The sequence below is a fragment of the Aethalodelphis obliquidens genome, unplaced genomic scaffold (genome assembly GCF_003676395.1).
Source record: "Aethalodelphis obliquidens isolate GAN/ISIS:26980383/991018 unplaced genomic scaffold, ASM367639v1 scaffold52, whole genome shotgun sequence".
In the NCBI taxonomy this organism is placed as follows: domain Eukaryota; kingdom Metazoa; phylum Chordata; class Mammalia; order Artiodactyla; family Delphinidae; genus Aethalodelphis; species Aethalodelphis obliquidens.
The window spans coordinates 14,132,404-14,138,403 of NW_020837996.1; the positions used below are offsets into that span (position 1 = coordinate 14,132,404).

The 6,000-nt window shown below is 44.5% G+C and overlaps 1 long non-coding RNA gene across 1 annotated transcript in view; it reads right to left on the reverse strand.

Moving 5' to 3' along the window:
- LOC113608263 (uncharacterized) overlaps positions 1–5,427 on the reverse strand; it is a 150,726-nt gene extending 145,299 nt beyond the window's left edge. The window contains exon 1 of the long non-coding RNA XR_003428283.1: positions 5,026–5,427. This is a non-coding gene — a long non-coding RNA (uncharacterized LOC113608263). The remainder of the gene's footprint in view (positions 1–5,025) is intronic.
- Between the last annotated feature and the right edge of the window lie 573 nt (positions 5,428–6,000).

Consider the following 6,000-nt stretch of genomic DNA (forward strand, 5'->3'; position numbering starts at 1 on the left):
TCTAAGTTCCCTGTCCCTGTGTCCATGGCCTTGACTGTCTCTCCCTCTATCCACAGGCTCTGCCTTATCCAGGGTCCATGCCCTTGTGGTTACTAAGGTACCAGTCTCTGGGGACTTCTCTGACTCCCTCCCACTTCCCCAGCCTTCGATGCTCACCTGTCAAAACACTAATTTCCAGAGTATTAAACTCTTCGGAGGCACAAACTGTAGAATTTTGACCTGAATGTACTCACAGAGGACACTCAAATAAATGATAATTATACAATTACCATAACAGCTAAGATGTATTAAGTGCTTATTATGCACCAGCCACTGGGCTAAATGAATTATCTCACTTAAAAGTCACAAAAAAAAGCTATGAGGAAGGTACAATCATCAACATCATTTTAAAGATGAGAAAAGGTTCAAGAGACTTGCCCAAGGCCACACAGCCAGAGAGTTAAGGAACTGGGATTTCAACCTAATCATTCCAATTCCCGAACCCAGGTCCCCAACAGCCCAGCGGTACAGGCTAAGTGAATTAACCAAGCTTCACTGAAGCCAGCAAACTAATGAGCCCCACCCAGACTCCAGCCCCTCCAGCTCAAGCCAGGGCAGTCCTCGCCTCTTCAAACCACTCCTGGTTTCACTGGAGGAAGTGAGCCCTTTGGACGAAGGTAGAAATAGCCCACACCCCCTCCCCCATATCAGCCAGCTCTTCTTACACACTGGAAATAATCATCCCCATGAGAGGGGTTCTCGGACAAGCTTAACAGCAAACACTATGGTTTTACAAAAGCTACTGCTACAAAAGGGAAAAAAAAAACCTCTGGGTGACTAAGTCACATGAATTGCTGGAAGAAAAGTCTTCCATCCAGCCCTCTCTGAACTGCAAGATGATGGTGTGTTTCAACGATAAATGAACACAGCATTTCCAAAGCCACCAAGTGAATGAATCGAGCAAATCCTCAGTCTTCTCCTCATCCCAGATTTCTCTCTTCCCACTGGCATTACTGTCTTGCTTAGAGAATCGTTTCTGGGCCTTTCTGCTGTTCCACAAAGCTGGACTGTCACTTAAAGGCCTGTTCACTAACTGGAATTGCTCTTCTGTAGCTGCAAATAAAAATCGCAGGCAGCTCGGATGAGTTTATCATGGGAGCTGATTAATTAGCAGTTACAGAACCCTGAAAATAGAGTTCCATTTCATTAACATGTAACTTTGGGGCAAATATTGTTAGGCTTTAAACACGTTTGCTCTGTGGTGGGGAAGCTATGGAGGTAGTAGAAAAATGGGAAGTCTGTGTGTTTATTAGAAGTGTGAGCAAATATAAAGGGCTTTTTAAATAATAGTAATAGCTAACATTGGGCTAGGATCTGTCCCACCAGTGTCTGTTCTGAGTGTTTTATGTGTATTTGCCCAAATGGTAAAATGGTCTCCTAGGACCATCCTAGGAGACAAACACCATTATTGTTTGCATTTTACAGAGGAAGAAACAGAGGCACACAGCTGCTGAACGGTGGAGCCAGGGTTAACGCTCAGGCAGCTAGAACCAGACCAGTGGTTCTCCGCTGGGGTGAGGGTGAGGCATGCAGGTTGGTCCCCAGGAGATATTTTCAGTGTCTGAACATAACTTGATTGTCGTGAGTAGTTAGGGCTGTTAACGCCTCTGGTGGGTAGAGACCAGGGATACTGCTAAACATCCTACAATGCATAGGACAGCCCCACAGCAAAGAACGATCAGTCCCAAAATATCAGTGGTACTAAGGAGGACAAACCCTACCCCAGAGCCTAGTCCGTGTTACTGTGTCCGAGGCTTGTGCTCAAGGAACAGGGCGTTCTCTACAAGACGCAGGTCACCAATGATGACCCCTCCCTGTGTACTAGAGAGGTACATGTGTTCCTTCCTGGCCAGTCACCTCAGCAGCAGTTAACACCCATACACAGGGCTAATACTGCCTTCCTTCCCTGAGGTCTGGACATGACCTCTCAAAAGCCTTGTAAGATCTCAGATTCCCTAGCAAAAGCTATGAACTCTCTAGAACTAATATTAGTTAAACATAGGACGTTGAGGCAGAAATAGCAAATGCATCAATAGAATAAAAGTAAGATTCTAGAAAGACATCTGTGTATATGTGGGAATTTAGGACCAGGCAAAAATATATCCTTTCAAGTCAAAAAGCAGCCGAGAGGAGTACACAGGAACTCTCTGTACTCTCTGTGCAAATTTTCTGTGAATCTAAAGCTATCCTAAAGTTAAAAGCTTATTAAAAAACAAACAAACGAACTGCAGAGGGGGAAACTGGCATCTATAGAGGAAAATATTAACTTCAGATCTGTCTCACACCTTATGAAAAATACACTTCAGCTGGATGGAAGAGTTAACTGCAAATAAAATAAATATAAGAATAAATCTTTATAGCCTTCACTTCAGAAAGGCCTTTCTAAACAAGGCACATAAGCCATCAGGGGCAATACTGGCAGGTTTGAGACCACCTACGTGGCCATACAATCACACACTGAAGACAGAAGGGGTGTCAGTTCAGTAGAGAAGGAATCAGAACTGTTTTCTCAACTTTCCTCTGGGAGAAACTTCACAGCCAAAGCTCTGAATCTCCAGTTACAGAAGTCAAAGGGAAAGGGCCCAGGTGGACTCCCGCTGTCATTCCTCTCTAACTAGCTTTAGATTTAGAAGGGAAATTCTCCTTCCTGGTGTCACGGGGCTTGAAGGAAGTCTCTGGCAAGCAGATGGAGTGTTACTGGTGCATAGAGCCTAAGTCTCGGCTTTGGGAGAACAGGGGGCCCTTTCCTTGTTATTTTAATATCCGAGCGGATCTGGATGACAGTTCCTCAAGCAGTGGGAGCAGTGGTCACAACTACTGTAGGCCAGGCAACCTCTGGTCCCCGCACACCAGGCCCCCGGCCAAAAGATGGCACTGCATGCCTCCCCCCATACCTCAGGAGACAAAGCTAGAGACAGCTGTTCAGCTACACACGCAAAACCGTGGTATTAGTTTCCTCTGAGATCTGTGTGGTTTTATGCCCACACCTCCAAGAAATACTAAAAATCCAAGACAGTCATTTTTTCAGCATAACCTTGAATGTTTATCCCCAATAAGGAACATATCCAAACGGTCATGACCTTAAAGATATAAATTTCTGGCAGAGTAAGGAGCCTAAGAAAAGTCTGTATAAAGGGGTAGGGAAGCTCTTGGCCACCCTCTGATAGTACAGGCAACTGTTTGCAGTTTCTCAGTATCTCTTTTGGAGAATCAAAGACATTTTCCTAGAGAAAAGACAACAAATATCATGTAAAACATTATATCAGAGCCGATCTGGAGCGGAAAAAAATCAGAAGATCTGAGTTCGAGTCCCTCCTGGGCAGTGGGGCTTTCAGTAGGTCACTTGACCTCTTTGAGTCTCAATGGGTAAAATGGGGATAATTCATTCATTCAACAAATATTTAATAAGCTCCCATTATGTGCCAATTCTACTATCTCCACTAACCTTACAGATTTTATGGGAGAATTACACGAAATGACCCAAATGAGAATGCTTTGCAAATTGTAAACCATAAAAATACTTCATTAGTGATCATTAAAATAAAAAGAATGTCTTGTTGTTATTAAGATTGAGGCCAGGACCAAAATAAGGAACTTTTGCCAGATCGTAGAACAACCAGAGAGATGAATCACCATTTGAATTTTAAAAAGTACCCAAAGCTGGCTTTTCGGATCACACCCAAGCCTATAAAATGCTGACAGTCAGAGAAAATAAACATTTGCTACAGACTTAGCCCAAAGGCCCACACTGAGAAGGTAAGACTACACTAAGTTTCTTCAGGGTCCTTGGAAAAAGGTGGGATGATAGGAATTCAGAGATAAGAGGATAACCAAGAATCATCACCGGCCTTCCAGTCAGCACTGCACCCCATCCCATGCCTGGGCCTGGACAGATCCTGAAGAAAAGACTCCGACCCCAGCCAGTCCACGTGCTACCAATCCAAGCAGCTCCAAACTATCTGAGCAAACCCCCAAGTCAAGTTTCTACCTTCTTCTCCCTCTGTGAACTCCAGCATAAAGAGTTTGCTTATCTGTTCTCAAAAGTGCTATGACTAAGGATAGCAAGGTGATTTTTATTAAACAAATGAAGAGAAATCCACTCTATTCAAATTCCATAGTTTACAACATGGGGGTAAATGTCAGCAGTGTACAGCAATCAGAAGAGTTTGGGGAAAAATCAGGCAGAACTCTGGGTAAGCAAGTGAAATAATGGACACTGAATGTACAGGTCCCAAAAGACAAGAAAATACAATAATACAGTTAAGCCTTTAAGAAAGAAAAGCTACGCTATTTGCCCCAGTAATATAAAGTCAGGTTCAGCATGTTAAAAAAAAAAAAAAAGATTATTTTCAAAACACAAAAACTCTTATACCCAAAGGCAGGACTGAATGAGATCCAATATTATGTAACAACCTAAATGGGAAAAGAATTTGAAAAAGAATAGATACATGTATATGTATAACTGAATCACTTTGCTGTATACCTGAAACTAACACAACATTGTTAATCAACTATACTCCAGTATAAAATAAAAAGTACCAATATGCACTATGTAATATTTTCATGCTACTGTCACTGCAAGGAAGTTCATGACTTGCTAAGTAGAGGTTAAAGTCTACAACTCCAGGGTTTAAAGCATATTATTTTATCATCCCTATAGGTTCTACACCACTTCCAGACTCCATCCCACCCCACCCTGAAAATAACGAAAGGTTAAAAATATTTTCCTTGTGGGAATGGAGCCACATCTTAACTAAAGCACTGGAAATCTCTCCAAGGCCCTGACAGTTTTATATTTATAGACCGTGACAGAAGTCTCACCTACTTTTTAACGTCATTCAATATGCCTTAAACATCTTGATTATATCTTTAATGTGCCATTTACTCTGCAATAACCCACTGTACAAAAGCCAGCAACTTTTCAGACAGAGGATACGTACATAATAAATCAGCCTGCCATGATTATTTTTCCCAGCTCATACTCACAGCGAGCTCCTAAAATTTCGTTTTACTTTGTCTTTCCAACTCAGCGGCCGTTCTTCCCCTCCTCTGTTTGCTACTCCCTCCTGTCCACCCGGCCCACCCAGGCGTTGCCGCTGCCCGGGTGTTACCACTTCACTCGGCCCTGCTGCCGCCGTCCAGGGAAGGAAGAGCGCTGTCAAGTGTCTTGGAGCAAGAACATCTTTCTGGAGAAAGGCTCTTGCTCGCAGGGGTAGAGGAAGGCACGCAAGGGCCTATTTGCATATGCTTTTATTCCATTTCCACACCCTGCACGCTAACGCTCTCTGGAAAGTCCCTTCTCGATTCCCTCCTGGGCGCAGAGAAGGGGGAAAAGGCTGGGCCGGAATGGAAGGTTCCAGCCTGGCAGGGTCAACCTCTCCCTGGGGAATAGCCTCAACCTCCCTCCCGCTGCCCGCTGAGTCTGGACCCACGGGCGGGGGCCCGGGACCCTCTGCACGCGCGCTGGGGAAGCCGACGACGCGCTCGGCCGGCGCGCTCTGGAGAGTTCTGGGCAGGATGCTCGTGCTCTGCTCCAGCCTCCCCCGGGGAAGTTCTGGTCAGGCGCTCGGGTCCCGGGCTTCCTGTCTGTACTCTTCGCAGCCCCGCGGGGAAACCCCCGAGAGCTCTAACCGCTGCCCAACGAGCCCGTCCACCTTTCAAGTATGCGCAGCTTGAGTTTCGGCTCAAACCTCAATTTAACGTTAACCATAAATAAGTAAATAAAGAAAGAATGAATAAATAAATAACACGTGTGCAGGCATTCATTTAAAAAGAAAGAAAAGAAAAAAAGGAGAAGAAAAGAAAAAAAGAAAAGAGAATTAGCCTTTGGGGTCAAGATCGGTGCTGCAGATACACAAGGCCTGAATCTGTTTGAACAAATGGGTGCTTTTAAACTGGCTGCTTGAAGTGAGCGCTGACCTGGCAGGCAGGAGACCCGGAAATGTTTTTCCCAGTACTTTT